Source organism: Erythranthe guttata, chromosome 9, assembly GCF_056151865.1.
Source record: "Erythranthe guttata isolate IM_541 chromosome 9, IM_541, whole genome shotgun sequence".
In the NCBI taxonomy this organism is placed as follows: domain Eukaryota; kingdom Viridiplantae; phylum Streptophyta; class Magnoliopsida; order Lamiales; family Phrymaceae; genus Erythranthe; species Erythranthe guttata.
In genome coordinates, this window is record NC_142541.1 from 8,821,074 (window position 1) to 8,839,262 (window position 18,189).

At 36.2% G+C, this 18,189-nt stretch overlaps 1 pseudogene; it reads left to right on the forward strand.

The window, feature by feature from the left end:
• The first annotated feature begins 6,015 nt into the window (after positions 1 to 6,015).
• LOC148768000 (pentatricopeptide repeat-containing protein At2g17210-like) lies at positions 6,016 to 11,864 on the forward strand (annotated as a pseudogene).
• The last annotated feature ends 6,325 nt before the right edge of the window (positions 11,865 to 18,189 follow it).

Sequence of the window (18,189 nt, forward strand, 5' to 3'; positions counted from 1 at the left end):
CATTGGTAAGTCGCCTTGGCGGAGTTCGAGGAATTCTTTGAGTTTGTGGGCTCGCACGTCTTTCGAGAACTATTTTTCGAAGAATTGGACTTTGAAATCGGTCCATGGCAGAGTCTCGAGGTTCGTTCCTTCCTTGATTCCTTCCCACCAGTGACGAGCTTCGTTTCGGAGTAGGAATATGGCACAGTGCACGCGGTCGCGGTCGGTCATTTGCATGTAGTCGTATATGACTTCGAGAGATATGATCCACTCTTCGGCTATGGTGGGATCGGTTCCACCATGGAATTCGGATGGGTTCATTCGAAGGAATCGTTCGTATATAGCTTGAGGCGCGTTATTTTGAGGCGGGGTTTGGTTACGTTGGAGGAGTTGTTCGATTTGGCGTTGGTGGTTTTGGGCTTGTTCACGGATTAAGTTTGAGAGATTATTGATAGTTTGATTGTGGTCTTGTGGTTCATTGGTGGAAGTGCTCGGGTTCCCTCACGTTATACGTCTCGCCATTATTTCTATATTAATTCATAAGTAATAAGTAAAGTAAATAAAACACATAAAGAAATAATTCACATACTTTACCGGACGGTCCGAGCTTCGCGTCCCGAGTAGTCTCTAAACCCGTGAAGTTTGTACGAGTATCTATGAATCTTTTCAAAACCATGAAATGCATCTTTTCAAAATCATGCTTATGACCCACACATAACATCACAAATATCAATCAAGTGCCACAAAATCACACAAATATCACAATTTACCACATATTTATACCTTTGGGCAAAATTCCCCAAATTCACACATATAAACACACAACCACACACGGCACACACTACATGCACATTCAGCACACACACTCACACATATTCAGCACACACACATGTAGTCACACATTAAACATCACCATTAAATATTAAACCACACTTGTAAAGTAAGCATCCCTTTTTCACCTTTCATTAATGAACTTATTACCACTTCTAGGCAATAATTCATTCCAAATAAAGTCCAACAGCAGTTAATCCACATCCATGCAGTAATTCAAGGTGCAAAATCTTAAGTTTCATCATTCATGATTATAAACTCACAAATATGGAAATTAAAGCACAACACATAGTACATGACATGCAAAATGTTCTAATTTCGAAATAATAGCAAACCAATTCCAAAAATTCCCAAATTAAACTCTAGAACTCCTAACTGATCAAAGTTTCAGTTTCCTGAATTTAATTCAAGTTTTCACAAAGTTTCAAATTTTCTTGAAATTAAAAACTAGAAAAACCCCTTTTTTAATTTAAAAAATCCAAAACTGTAATATAACTCTAATTATTTTGAAAAATTTGTAAATAAAACTTTTTCCTATTTAATACTTGCTGGAAAACAGATTCAAACTTAAGAAATGAGAATTTTTCGGAAATTGAAGTTTTGACCCCAAAGTTTCAAGATTTACACATGCAACCACACTAAAAGTTCAAAATCCACTTTTTCATGAAAACCCCTAACAATCTGAGATTTTACTTTGAAAAATGCAGAAAACAAAGTTAAAAAGTTACTTTATGCAGAAATTTTGAAAATTACATATTTCACCCCAAAATCTCTAGATCCATACATGCAAGACCACTAGAAGATCAAAAATCATTTTTTCTTGCAAAACTTCTTTAAATCCGAAATTTTTGTTCAATAAATGCTGGAAAACAGTTTTGAAAACACATTTAGGACTGACTTCTCAAAAATTACAGATTTGACCCAAAACTTTTGAAGATCTACACATGCAACCACATAAAAGTTCAAAAATTCATTTTTCTTGAAACCCCTTTTTGAAATCCGAAATTTTTAATGCTTTTGGCCAATAAAACTTGTATCTACCCACTACCAACATATATGATGCATGCAAGAACAAGAAATCAACATTAAACCATCTTTTCCATTTTTTTTCAAAAAGCCCTAATTTTTCGAAATCACTCCCAATCTTTTAAAAATTTCGAAAACCATTTTAATACTATTGATGCCATTTAATTGCAGCAAGAAATCGGAATTTCTTACCTTAAAAAATCGAAGAGAAGAAAACAACCGAAGGAAGAGAGGATTCCAGCACCAAATTCAAACCAAGCTACTTTGATTGTGAATGAAATGGTGTGAGCTTCAAGGAGGGATGAGTTATTTCTCCCGTAAGGAGGCAAGTAATTTTAATATTGTTTTTGGAGTAGTCTATAGCAAGGGTTAAATAGGGGACCTTCATTTCTATTTTTGGGATTTTCTTGAAAATGGGAGGTGAGGTGGAAGAAGAAGAAGGCCGATGGTGGTGGTGATGGCTTCGGTGGAGAGAGGAGGAGGAGAAAAGTATATGGCTAGGTGTTGGAAGGAAAAAGATGAAGAGTGTCTCTTCATCTTACTAATCTCCTCTTGAGTGTAAAATTAGAGGAAATGATGGCAAATTGCCAAGTGGAAAGACATGCATAATTAGTACTAATTTATTTATTTAAAATAAATCCAACTTGCATAACAACACACACACACAATCCGGACACACACACACGCACATATATATATATATATATATATATATATATATATATATATATATATATATATATATATATATATATATATACCATATATATGTAAATATACTCACATATAGAATGCAAGTATGAGTATATATGTATGTATATGCACGTATGAAAATGTATATACGTATGCATGTAAGTATGTGTACGTATGTACGCATATACATATACGATCACAATATAATTCACATAAGTCACGTAATTCACGAAATTCTTAGAATTTCAATTTACGAAAATGATATTAAATCACATAATTCACATATATAGATCTACTCACGAATTTTACAAAATAAATACCCTGAAATCACCACATAATAACGCATGTAATTATTCACGTAAGTCACGTAATTAGGTTCACGTAAATCACATAATAAATATCACGTAACAATATTTCCTAAAGATTCTCGAGTTAGGAATATTATTCTCGGGTTTTAGGGTTTTCGGGTTTTGGAAAGGTGGGGTGTTACAAGCAGTTTGTTGTGGGGTTCAACCCTAGCCCTATAGTTGAATTCCCACGGTTTGATGGATCCAACCCTAGATCATGGATGTTAAGGTGTGATAGCTATTTTCAAATCATTCCAAATATACCCAACAAACAGAGAGTTGCCATAGCTTCCATTCACCTTGAGGGCAAGGCAGCCTCATGGTTTAGTCATTTGAATCAGAGGGATGTGTATTGGGAGGATTTTGTGGGGTTAGTGACCAACAGATTTGAAGAGTTACAGGAAGGGAATGTATTCGATGATATACATTCCTTAAAGGTAACAGAATCTGTTGAGGAGTATATTGAGAAGTTTGAGGAGATGAGGTGTTATTTACTATTATTTAACACTAGAACCTATGATGAGAAGTACTTTGAGCACTGTTTTATGAAAGGATTGCCTAAGGAAGTCAAAGGTTTCTTTTCTCTTTTTGATATCAAAGGACTGCACCATGTCATGGAAATGGCCAAGAAACAGGCACATACCATTGAGTCAATTACCAAGAAAAATAAACCACGCTATAAACCAACCACCACCCCATTCACACATCAGAAGAGGATATAGCACAATCCTAATCCACCACCCATCCAGCCTAACAAACCACCAACATATACACCACCTCCTCTGCTTCCAGAGAGGAAAAACCTTACCATAGCTGAAATGAGAGCCAGAAGGGAAAAGGGGCTCTGTTACAACTGTGATGAAACCTATACACCTAACCACAAGTGCAGACATAGTCACATCTACATGCTGATGACAGGGGAAGAGGAGAATGAGTACTACCAAACTAGGGGTGTAAACGAGCCGAGCCGACTCGTGAGCTCGACGAGCTGGCTCGTAAAAAGCTCGAACTCGGACTCGAGATTTTCGAGCTCGAGCTCGAGCTGGTTTTCAGTTGTTCATGAGCTCGCGAGCCGGATTTATTATTATTTTATATTTTTTATATTTTTTATATGTTATTTTTATTTAAATAATGTATAATAATATAAAATATTATTGAAATAAATACAAATATTAAAAATATATATAATTACAATTTAGTTTTTTATTTTTTATTTTTTTAAATAATTTTTAATAATAAAATAATAATTAAAAATATATTTAAAAAAAAAGACAATGGGCTCGAGCTCGAGCTCGAGCCAGCCAAAAGAGGTGAGCTCGGCTCGTTCACACCCCTATACCAAACTCTATCAGAGGGAGAACAGTTGGAGGGAGATGTACCAGTTGGTGAGGTACAAGTTTCCCTCAATGCTTTATTGGGCAATACTGGAGTAAATACCATAAATATTTATGGTAACTTGGGGGATGTTCAGCTCAATATATTGATAGACACTGGTAGTACAAACAACTTTATATCTTGGGAATTAGCTGCAGAGCTTAACTACAAAGTAGAAATGGCTCCCAATATGACTATTACAGTTGCAAATGGGGCTAAACTCCTGAGTACCAGAATAGTTAGGGAGTTTTCTTGGCAAATGCAGGGTCATACTTTTAATTTTCCACTAAGAATAATAGATATGGAGGGCTATCATATTATTCTGGGGTGTGATTGGCTTTTGAAGAGTAGTCCACTGGTCTTTGATTATGAAAAGAGGTGCATTGAGGTGAAGTGTGGTGCTCAAAGAGTAATAATCACTAATATCAAGGAAGAAGTGGATTGGAAGTTGGTTTCTAGTGAGTCATTTTATAAAATGATGCAACATAACAAAGATAGTGTTGAGGGTCAAATATATTATATTGTGGACAATGGTTCACAGAAGGCAGTCCCATCTGTGGTTAAACAACTATTGGAGAGATATCAGGATATATTTGAAGAACCTAGAGGTTTACCACCAATCAGAGGGGTTGAACACCACATAATTCTCAGGAAGGATGCCATTCCTAAACAACTTTACCCTTATAGGTATTCACATGCCTATAAGAATGAGATTGAACAAATTGTTAAGGAACTTCTGGAGAATGGAGTTATCAGACATAGCCAGAGTCCATTTGCCTCACCTGTGCTATTGGTCAGAAAGAAAGACTCTAGTTGGAGAATGTGTGTGAATTACAGATATCCAAACACTATGACTGTGAAACATGACTACCCTATCCCAGCCATAGATGAGTTATTAGATGAGCTGCATGGGGCAAGGTGATTTACAAAGATGGATTTAAGGTCAGGATATTTTCAGATCATAATGAAAGATGAAGATGTGTATAAAACAGCTTTTAAAACACATCATGTTCATTTTGAATTTATGGTTATGCCTTTTGGGCTTTCTAATGCACCTGCAACATTTCAATCCCTCATGAATCAGGTATTTCCTCTCATCTGAGGAAATTTATATTGGTGTTTTTTGATGATATTTTGATCTACAGCAAGAGTTTAGAAGACCACCTATATCATTTGGAGACTACTCTAGCAAATTATGAGGTTATATGCTAAATAGTCTAAATGTTGCTTTGCCCAACCCTCTATTGAATACTTGGGCCATATTATCAATGAGCAAGGAGTAGCTACTGATCCTGAAAAGATCAAGGGAATGTTGGATTGGCCAAAATCTACAACAGTGAAGGGGCTTAGAGGATTTCTAGGGCTTACTGGTTATTACAGGAAGTTTGTTCAAGGCTATGGAGCTATTAGCAAACCCTTCACAAAGATGTTGAAGAAGGGAGGTTTCCATTGGACTAAGGAGGCAGAGGGTGCTTTTACGCAACTCAAGGAAGCCATGGTTACATCACCAGTGCTTGCCTTACCTGATTTTTCTAAACCCTTTTTTGTGTAAACAGATGCTAGTTCTACAGGCCTTGGAGCAGTACTAATGCAAGGCTCCAGACCTATAGCTTTCATCAATAAAGCACTCAGTTTAAAAAATTAGGCATTATCTATTTATGAGAGGGAGTTCATGGCAGTTCTTTTGGCTATTCAAAAGTGAAAGCACTACCTACAGGGCCATCATTTCACTATTAGAATTGATCACCAGAGCATCAAATATATTATGGACCAGAAGTTTACCTCTTCCCTTCAACAGAGATGGATCTCTAAACTGATTGGGCTGGACTATACAATTGAATATAAAAAAGGAGCAGATAATAGGGTGGCTGATGCTCTGTCAAGGAAGGAATGTTCCAATGGGAAATGTTATGCTCTTACTACTGTTCAACCTAAATGGATGCTAGAGGTTCTTGACAGCTATGAGCAAGACCATGCTATAAAGAAAACATTAGCTGCCAAGGTGTTAGAGCCCTCTTATTTCCCTGATTACTCAGTGGTGCAGGGCATTTTGAGGTATAAAGGAAGGATCTGTATTGAGAGAAAAGTGACTACAGAGCCTTCATGACACAGCTATTGGTGGTCATTCAGGCATTCATGGCACTTACCACAGAGCCAAATCACTCTTCTACTGGCCTAAGATGAAGGCAGATGTATTGAACTTTGTTCAGAGTTGTGATGTGTGTAAGAAAGCCAAACATGAGACCAACCATTATCCAGGTCTATTGGAACCTCTAGAGATACCTACAGAGGCTTGATCCCATGTTTCCATGGATTTTATTGAAGGGTTACCTTAGTCAGAAGCGAAGAATGTCATACTAGTGGTAGTAGACAGACTCACCAAGTATCCACATTTCCTACCCCTATCTCACCCCTATATATTCTGCCCCAAGTGTTGCCAAACTATTCCTAGACCACATTGTCAAGTTACATGGGCAGCCAGTTAATATTGTTACAGACAGAGATAGAATTTTTACCAGTCAGTTTTGGACTGAATTATTTAAACTTCTTGGTATTAAATTATCTATGTCTATTGCTTACCACCCTCAGAGTGATGGCCAAACTTAGCGTGTTAATCAGTGTTTGGAGGGGTACTTAAGGTGTTTTATCAGTCAGCACCCTCACCAATGGATGAAGCGGCTCACTCTTGCTGAATTCTGGTATAATACTAATCATCACACTAGTCTGAAAATGTCCCCATTTCAGGCATTGTATGGTTACAAGCCACATTATTTTTCTATGGGTTCTTATCTAGACACTACCAATACAACTGTGGGGGATTTTATTCGCGATTAAGCTCTTGCATTAGACCTCATTCGTGATAATTTGTTACTAGCTCAGACTCGTATGAAACACTATGCAGATAACCGAAGGACTGAACGAAAATTTAAGGTTGGGGATGAAGTCTACCTCAAATTACAGCCGTTTCGCCAGAATTCAGTCGCCCTTCGCCGGAATCTGAAACATTCGAACCGTTACTTCGGGCCTTACCCCATTGTTGAACGCATGGGACCCACAGCCTACCGGTTACTCCTTCCACCGAACTCCAAGGTCCATGATGTCTTCCATGTTTCCCTGCTGAAGAAGAAGCTCAGCTCCAAGCACATACCCAGCCCCGCACTTCCCTTCTCCACTAACAATGGAGTCTTTGTAGTTTTTCCGACCAAGCTCTTAGACCACCGTACCACGAGGATTAATCAACTGCCTCGCACCCAAGTCCTCTTCCAATGGTCTGGCTCTGACCCTACGCACGCTACGTGGGAGGATTTTGACGAATTATTGGCAAAGTTCCCTTCTTTTGATCCTTGGGGACAAGGATTTGGTAATCCCGGGGGTAATGTCATGTACCCAGACAAACTGAATTGGTGATCGAAGAAGAAGAGGGATAATCGTAAAATTAGGGCTTTCAAGAGAAGAATTGAAGACGACGGCGTTTTGGCTGCTAAGGTGCAAATGATGGAAATCTAGGATGGGCCGTATCAAGTTAAGCCCAAACAGATCTCGGCAGCAGTATTGTGCTCAAGCCAAGGCCCAACACGGAATGGACTGCTGAAGACTCCAACAAATGTGCTGGCAACAAATTGGATTTAAATACCAGCAAAAAGAATAAGGACAGATGTTAGCTTTTTATTTGGCAAAAAGGAATATCCTTTTAGGTCAGATTTGGTAGGTTTCTATAAATAGCTGGAATATTATTAATGAAGGCAGCTAGCCACTTATATATGAATTTCCTCATCTCTTTCTTCTTCTTTACTCTTTCTATTCTATTTCTTCTTCCCCAATTAACCCTATTCTACTGTTCCATTGAAACTCACTATATAAAATACTCAAAATAAATTATAAAATATATCAAACCTTTACATATCAAAAGAAAAAAGACATGAAATCATAAACTATTCGTAAAGAAATTGCTTAAGAATAACCCCTGTCAAAACATTCTGCGAAGAACTGTCAAAAACCGAAGAAAAAAATAAAGAAATTGCAAATGAATCGGCTCTTTTATTTATAGGAGAATGCAAAGATTCTTGAGGAAGCTTTGCAAATAAATAGTTGGCCTCGAATTTCGTGCCCAAATTGCGATACAGACTTCTTTAATCGTGATATGATTCCCCTCGGGAACTGTGCACCGCCTTGCCTGATCGTGACACAGACTTCTCGGATCGCGATCTGGGTCCGTGAAAATTTGGGTCACTCTCTGTAATGAGACCCCGGATCCCGATCATGCAAAAGTGGATCGTTATCTCGGTCCGTGAAGATTTGGTGCTCTCTCTGTAATGAGACCCCAGATCACGATCAGAAAAAAGTGGATGGCGATCTAGGTCAATGAAACCCCATATCACGATCATGCAAAAGTGGATCACGATCTGGGTCCTTCTTTACCACTTTTTGGCTTGAAGATCAGTTTTGCTTTCCAATCGTCTCGAATCGGTAAAAATAGTTTTTTTTTTTTTTTTATCCAGAACTGAAATGAAAAAAAAAACAAATATATACAAATAAAGCCAAAAATTCGGACTAAAGAAGACAAAAACTCAAGGATTAGATAAGTAAAAAATTTGCAAAACGAACACTTATGAGATCCCCATTTTTCTGCACAATGATGTACTAATATAACGGCCAATACTTGGTAAAAAGGCTGGAGATTCCTTGTACAGTTCAAACTTCATTTTAGATCCATGCCCCAGACGGTCTTCCGAATTGCAGTGTAAATTCTCGGACGACCATCTAAGAATGCGTGGCTCGATTCTCTTCTTGATTGGCTCGGACGGTCGTCTCAACTTTCATGGCATTATTGAGACGGTCGTCTCAAAATGAGTGGTTTCTTCTCCACTTCTTAATCTGCTCGGTCGTCTGGTTTTACAGTTTATATATGGGATGTCCGTCCGAAGCTCTTTGTTGTCAACTTCGGCGATTTTTCCATTCTTACTCGTTTTTTATCCCTTTTTTACCCTTTTTTCTTCCAAACTTCCGATTTCTCAACTCACACCTACATAGAACAAGTAATTCGAGTGTAAAAAGAGCAAACACATTACACATACAAACCAAGAAGGTATTTATAAAGAAAAATAAATGCAATAGCAAACACGCGCGGCATAGAAATAAAAGAAAAAAAAACAAGATTTTTCTTTCCTTTCTGTTTTCATAAATTTCTAAGGTAGTCTGTATCGCTGATTGTTATACTTCCATCCCGGTTTTCTCATATCATTTTTTTTTTGTTTTATATCTCAAAGTCTGTTTCATTATGATTTTCTTGTTCAGTGTTTTTTACTTTGCACACCAAGTGTTTGTAGTTATGTCACTTCGAACCGCTCAAATTGCATATTTTTGGTTTTTTTCCGATAGTGCTTTTGAGTTTAGCACAATTTCAATGGCTTTATTGCATATGTTTGGTTTTCATGCAGGTTCATTTGATTCTGCAATTAAAAATGTCATACTATAAGAAGGCAAGCACATAATTGACTTATCTACAGAAGGAAAATCTATAGTTAGAAGTGATGTTTGCCCAACAAGATTCTTTATCTGTTTCATGGTATGCATTTTCTGGTCGTTTCATCAGGTGCCAACCTCAGCAATTTTTGTCGTAAATTAAAGGTGTCGTCGTCAAGAGGCAGATGGAAGGAGGTCCTTTCCCACTACAGAGAGATAAAACAATCATATATTAAACTTGTAGATCATACAATTTTCCTCATGTTCTTAAAGCTTGTTTAGCTCTGTCGTTTAGATTCGGAAAGTCCGTTCACTCGTCGTGATCAAGCAGGGATTCGAATCGTTCACTTCGGTTGGAAATTCAGTAATGGACTTCTATGCAAAATTGGGAGCATTGGGCTCTACACGGGATGTTTTTAACTGCATGAAAATAAAAGATTCAGTTTCTTGGAATATAATTCTTGATGCGAATTTCAATGAAGGTGCTTTTGTGTAACGGTTCGATTTGTTTATTCCCGAGAGAGATGTAATTTCATGGAGTGTGATGATAAGAGGTTAAGTGCGTAGTGATGATGCTATATGTGCTTTAGAATCGTTTAAGCAGATGGTATCGGAGTTTGGGGTTGAAGCGGATGGGCAAACCATGGTTAGTGTACTCAAAGGCTGCACTAATTTAGCTGACATTAAAATGGGGAAATTAATCCATGTATTTATAATCTCGAGAGGTTTAAATTACGATTTGTTTATAGGGAACACTCTGGTTGATTTCTACTGCAAATGCAGGGACGTCGATTCTGCCGTTCTGTCATTCACGGAGATGCCTTGTAAGAACATAGTATCATGGAATTCTATGCGGTCTGGATTTGTTCATAACGAGAAGCATGCAGAAGCATTAACGTTGTTTGGTTGGATGAAAAGGTCGGGACTCGATTCTGACGAGGTGACTCTAGTTAATCTACTCTCGTTGTGCAAATTCTTGGGAGATCTCCGTCAATGCAAGTCGATACATTCTAGAGTAATGCGGAAAGGTTTCGAATTGAACGATTGGCTGTTAATTCTTTGATTGACGCATACACGAAATGCAACGAGATCGACGTTTCTTGGAAACTGTTCTGCCAAATAAAAAGACCCGATATTGTTACCTGGAGTACGATGATATCGGGTTTTACTTACTGTCGCATGCCCGATGAAGCAATTTCTCTTTATCAAGAAATGTTTCTCTCACTAGAAAACCCAAACACCGTTACACTTATAAACCTCCTCGAGGCTTGTGGGGTATCTGCCGAAGTTGGTCGATCGAAATGGGCCCACGCAATCGCTATCCGAATGGGATTGGCGTCAGATGTTGTTGTCGGCACTGCAATACTCGATATGTACTCGAAATGCGGAGCCGTAGAAACATCCGAAAGGGCATTCGACCAAATTTCGACGAAAAACATCGTCTCGTGGAGCACAATTATCGCTGCATACGGTCTGAACGGTCACCCGCGTGTCGCTCTAGCATTGCTCTCGGAAATGGAAATGAACGGGTTGAAGCACCCGTGCCTTGTGGATTTATTGGCTAGATCCGGAAACGTTAACGATGCGTTGGAATTGATTAAGTGTATTCCGTTCGGCATGAAGGCGGGCCCGAGTGCATGGGGTGCAGTTTTGAGTGCGTGTAGGAACTACGAAGATCGAGAAGTGAGCGTAGGTGCAATTTCTCGGGTTCTTGAAATGGAGCCGTCGAGCTCTGCCGGTTATTTACTTGCGTCGAATGTGTACGCTTCTATGGGTTCGGGGAGCGATGCCTCGGGTATGAGGTGGTTGATGAAGGAACGACGTGTGGAAGTGGTGTGTGGTTATAGTTTGGTTATAGTGTGAATAACAAAGCGTATACTTTTACTGCGGGGATAAGTATCACCCTTTGTCGCGTACGTTCGACCCCGTCGTCGAGCAGTTACACTCGTGTGAGGATGGATATAGGAGCAAGACTACCAGTTTAAGTTATAGATATGGTTCGTTGTAGTCTTGATATACTCTCTATTACGTATTTGGGTTCAGAAATAATCGAAGCAGTAGGTTTTGTCAACATCAACGCCAACTAAAATGGCTTCAATTGAACGAAAAGGAAAAACGAACATTTGGGAGTTGGCTGATCAACTTCAACTTGCCTGGTTAGTTTATAATAATTATATAATATAGGACAAATTACGGCCACTCCTGAGGAATAACCAACTTGCGAAAAAATCCTTCTTGTTTGGGTAATTACAGTCACCGCTCGTTTCACATATTTTTACATAAAATTTATGTAATTTGGTTATTTACCGAACCAAATCGTATATTGAATTCGTTAAACGGTATGAAATGTTGGCGTACTGAAATTTCGGTTCCGCTTTACCGATTTAACATCCCTAAATTTACCTCTGGAGGAGTATTTTCGGAAGATAATACATTGTTGATGAGTGGCTATAATTACCCAAACAGGAGGGGGGTTTCGTAATTTGACCATAACTCAGGAGTGGCCGTAATTTGCCCAATAATATAATAATAAAAATATTCCCTGTTTTAATTAATATTCACGCTTGACCAGTTGTGTTTGTTAATCTTTCTTTAGCTCGTTGACACTGATACATGAAATGATTACAGATCTTCAGCTGATGTTGACAGGCTGTCATATGAAGTAAACCGTCTGAATTTTGGACTACGGAATTTTACCAATCTGATGCGACAAATTGCCACTGATACGTTAAAAACTTCGAAATGCTGCTCTTCTGCTGGTAGGTTTTTGTTTTTTGTTAGATATGTGATTTTAACGAATCCGTTAATTTTGCAGAAATTAGGATTGGTCTTCTAAAACCTTAAAATTGATATCAGATTATCTACTGCCTCGTTTGGTTGGGGAGATTAGTCATTATTAACTAAATAATTGGACTTTGTTTGATGTTTGGTATTATCAATAACTTGTCGGGTCGACCCGCAAATAATATGTTATCATGGGTTATCTTGCCTTATCTTACCTTTGAGGGAGCTTTTTTGTTGGGCATCAAAGGATCCAAAACATAATTGGATTTTCATTAGATTATTTAATCTTATCTTGGCAACCAAACGAGGCCTTAAAAGAAAGCTCATTTTACCAATTACAATGTTGTTACATAGTTGACATATGCCATGACCAGTGGCCGAAATTTGCCAATATTGTACATTGAATTTCGGTTACTGAATAAATAATTCCGTTTTTTTTTTTGTTTTTTTTTTTTTTTGTTTTTACAGGACCATTTCTCGAACTGCAGAGGACCGCAGTATTACTTGTTGTAACGCTCTCCCCTAGTGCTCTTGGCATATACAAATAACAAAGTGTAGGTGCTTCCTTGTAAAAGATATACAACATTTTATGTCTTCGATATGTGCTTCGTGTTATATCAAATTGTTCGTACAATGTATCTTAAGTTTAAATTAAATAATCTGGCTTTGCAGATCCGATGAGAAAGTTATAATCTAATCGAGAAAAACCATCGCCATTGGCTGCAATTTAAGTAATGCAGTTGATATTCGACTTCATTACCAATTGTAGGAGCTAAGATTACAAGAAAATCACCAAAACCTAAAATCACTACATCATCAATAAAATAAAGAAACAAATCTATCTATATTTATATCTATATCTATATCTATCTATCTATATTTACTTACTACTTATAAAAGGATGAATGGTGATAAGATTTCTTCCATTTTTTGTATGTACAAAATTGCCCTTCAAACGCTTATAGGTACAAAACTTAAGGTCAATTAAGTAATTTCATTAATATACATTAATTATGATAACGAATTGGGTTCATTGTTTTTATAACCAAACAAAACGGGCTTTCTCTTATAATTCTTTAATTGAAATTTAATATTCTATGAAAAACACCACACATTGAATCAATATATACAAGAATCTCAAAGGCCACCATGGATTGAAGTCATTTAAAGATTCAACGAATTTAGCATCTTCACACGGAATAATAAAAGACGAGAGATAGGAAATGACAGTCACTGCCACAAACTCTGTAATTCACAAGCTACGGATGGGAGAGTTTCAAAAAGATAGGTTTAATATTTCCACCAAGAGATTCCACATGAAAACTAAACTAAGTTTAAAATGAGACTTGTTTTCAACTTTTGTCTTTAACACATTTACTTTTTGATTTTGCCGAATTGTAATTTTCATATTAACAATTCGTCGAAGAAGTGATCCACGCCTGCGATTACAAGTCCGGCAAGAATTACAACGGGACAAAGGTTGACGTGGTAGGATGTGGGAACTTTGAAATGAAAGTTTCTCTTGATCTCTACAACCACGATGCTAGCCCACGGTTGTTTGTTCGCACGTTGCTCGGCGAGTACTTACAGTTGTTTTCTTTTCTTTTTTCTTTTGTTACATTTTTTTAATTTTCAGAATTTGATCATAAACAAGATTTTTTAATTTCTTATTATAGGTTCATGTTTTGCCAATGGTAGATATTTCGGAAATCAACTTTTGAGCGAGCAATGTTTATGTTCAAATGGTTACCACTATCGCTTGTGGACGAGATTATGTAGGTTTTCCCAATGATAATCCTTGGAAACATCAAAAAGTAAGGGCTAAAAACCTATGTTCTAGACATTGTACTCGAAGTAATCCGATCGAGGGATATTCAAGTAGTCTCTATTGTACACTCTCTATTGTATATTCTCCCTCTTGAAGCGTTCATAATCAAATTTTGATATATTACTATTGATGTAGTATTTATTGAGATCCGGGCTGGAGTGATTGTCCAACATCATAGACAATATTCGTAGGTAATAACCTCTATGACACCCTATGTAGCACGGAAAGTTCAATTTCGTAATGTTTCCGCATTTCGGACACGTTTTGTGTCCGACACTCACACATGTCGGACATCTTATGGATCATTTTGCAATTTCTGAAAAATTAGAAACATCTTTGAATAGCAATTTTCAAAAAAAAAATGTTGCTTCCCTAATTAATTACATGATTTAGTGATTAATTTCAAATCGATAGTTGATAATAATATTTATGTTGAATATATTTGTGTGGAAACATAAAAGAAAATAAATAAACTTATATTTGTTTATATAGCATATTTATAAGTATCCCACTATTATTTTTAATATTTATATGTTTCCCTCAAGTTCCCGTGTCCTCATTTTTTGGACATGCCGTTTCCCATGCATATTTTGGAAGAATCGTTCATGTAAAAGAAATTGTATTTTAAACGAATATTGTGAATATTAATTTTAATTTTAAAACTAATATTTTGTTCATACCTTTATTTTTTAATAGGGGAGTGCTAAATCCCACACTAAAATTTACCAAATCCTACACATAAATCAAATAGTTTCTCTCCCTACATTTATTCTCTCTGACTTCTCTCCTCAACACCTTTCACTTCTTTCGTTTCCTTCTTTTCACACACAATTATTAATATTCAAAAAAAAATATTTAAATATTAAATTAACAATTATTCATAACATTATTTAAATAACTATTTTAAACATTGTGAAATTATTAAACAATTATTAATGCTTATAAAATAGTATTAAATTATCGATCAAAAGAAAAAAAGCATAAAAAATATACATTATGAATATTTAATATCGTTAGTAAATATTAATAAATAATTATTATATCAAAATTTGATGGATGTACGCATTCCATCCCTTCAAACCCTAAGTCCCCATAACCAGAAAAGTACTACTGCAGAGTAAATACTTCAACATAAATTGCAATATTTAACTAATTTCATGATTTGGAGTGTGATTATGCAAACAAGAGGAGATAAATGTGGGAAAAGAAGAGGAAAGGAAGAGGGTTTTGGAGGATTTTAAAGAGAGTTTTTTATTTGGGTGTGGGTTAGTAATTTTAGTGCAGGATTTAGCATTTCAGTTTTTAATATATTAAATTATGGGGTAAATAACATTTTGCTACCATACTTTAACCCATTTTGCATTATGCCACCTTAACAAAAAACAAAAAAATTGCAAATGCACGCCTAAACCCATTATTTTGACACACTTAACCACCTAAGGCTGATTGTAAGGTAAATCTTGATAGATTCCGGCGCACAAGTAATGAACATGACTAAGTACATGAGCTTTTTCGTCTTTTCATTTAGCTCAAGATAGGGGTCAATTTGAAAGTTCCAAGGACTCAATTGAACTACTGAACTTGCTTAGATTCGAAATTAAAATAAATAAAGCTCTGGTTCTTGCCATTTGAAAACTGAGGTTTTCTTCTTAGCCATCACCATCCGAAACGACAACCTATCTTCAAAAAGCTCGCCGATGAAGCTCCAATGAACATAGGCCTAGAAAGGGGGTTACGAGAAGGATATTCGTAGATTTCTCTGGATTCGAGGGGGGGTTGTTAAAGGCGCAAAGCTCAGAGAAACTATGGGGGGAGCAGGCTAGCGGACTTGCATCGAAGTCGACGGGCAGCAAACTTGCAGTTGAAGGCGGTGGACTTGCAAATGAAGGTGATGGATGGGATATGTGAGGTTTAGAATGTTGTTATGTGATTATTTTGAGGGGGTTAGTTAAAAGGAAAAAATAATGGGGTTAGTTATGCTTAGGGCTTTGAAAGTATCTTCAAATAAAAAAGACGAAAAAATCGATGTGTTTAGTCATGTGCATCGCGCATGCGCTGGAATCTGTTAAGTTTTGCCTCCAAATTAATCATATGTGGTGAAGTAGTTCAAATTAATCATAAATTGTCGGGTCGACCCGACAATATATTGAGGATACCAAATATCAAATTAAGTCCAACTATTTAGTTAATCATGGCTTATTTTGGCAACCAAACATGGCCTAAATGTATAATATAATTTTAGGATAAATGTAGCAAAGGAAATATATAAAATGTAAATTAATAAACTAATTAACTAGACACGTGCATCGCACGTGCATCTTTCTAGTCTATCTATATCTATACTATCTATAAAAGAATGAATATGATTGGGGTTTCTTCCATTTTTTGTATATACAAAAATGCCCCTAGGTAATTAAGTTAGTAAAAACAATTTAGTTAAATAAAACAATTAACACATCTATACGTAGAGGTACATATACAAATGAATAGATACATGAATGTTTAAGTAACTGATTCAAATAATGGGTTAAAGAATTTGAGGAGTTTGGGAGAATGAATATTAAAATCGACCCTTTGACTACCTTTTTGCTACTATAAAATGCATTATATTTAGAGTGGAAAGAAGGGCAATTCTCCACTCACATTTGTGTGTACTAACAGAAACATTTTTTTTCCATTTTGTTTCTACAAGTTCTTCGGTCAACCGTTGGCAACTATATTTGGCAAGTACAAGGAGCTATGTGTGATCTCTTTTATCTGTTTTGTAGATTTATCATTCATTTTTTATTTGCTTTTCAGTTTTTTGTTGCAAATTCGAAAAGTTTGCCGTACGTCACTACAAATTTCTTAGCATTGAAATAAAACGGCAACTTCTGTACAAGAGATTAAACTTATTTGCTTGATGTTTATTGAGAGTTGGATGTCGGACTTTTCAGGTTTAGGAATTGGTTTTGTTCTACGGTGTTTAATATCGAATTTTCTAGAAATGATATTTTGTTTTTTTAGGGTGAGTGGATTTTCCGGTTTATGTAGTGGTTTTGTTGGTTTTGTTCAGCAGTGTTTCATAACATAAAATTTTATAGAAATGATTTTTTTTTCTTCTTATTTAAGTTGAAATTTTATTTACAAATTCGATGAACTTCAAAGAAACTTTTATTTAAAAATAACACTTTAGAGAATAACGACTAAACGATGTAAATAATGTATATTTAGAATCATTTAGAAAATTACTTTGTCTGGGGATAAATTTTCACCATATTGTTCAAGCATAATTCGATTTCAAAAGAAAAAATAAGAATTCAACTTATGATTCAAAAATTTGTATTCTCATAATAAAATAAATGAATAAAGAGAATATGGTATGATATATTAATATTAGTCATCTACTTGATAAAGCAAGCCTTTGAAAAACAGAAAATAAGGTATTATATGAAATTTCGAAGATATTTAATATGTACATTTAATTTAAACTTGAGTATCATAAAATGGCAATATCATCACTTAATTATTGATAAAAAAAAACTAGCACAAAGCTAAGAAAATTACACCACGTGAGATATTATGCGGATTTTTTTCAATGTTGTTAGAACCGGACCGAACCGGTCGGTCGGACCGGTTCGACCGTGACCCGGCAATAAAGCGGTCCGGTCTGACAACTAAAACCGGAAAAATAAAAAACCGGGGTCAAATGATCAAAATCCGGTTCAACCGGGTAAAACCTGAGAACCGACGAGTTAGTCAATTAGGAACCCGGTTTTCAACCAAAACGTCTAGAATCACCACTGAGTTGGTTATTTGTAGCTAGATTTGATCGAATCTTCACAGACTTAGTAGTGGGTGGCCGGATCTAGTACTTATAAAAGT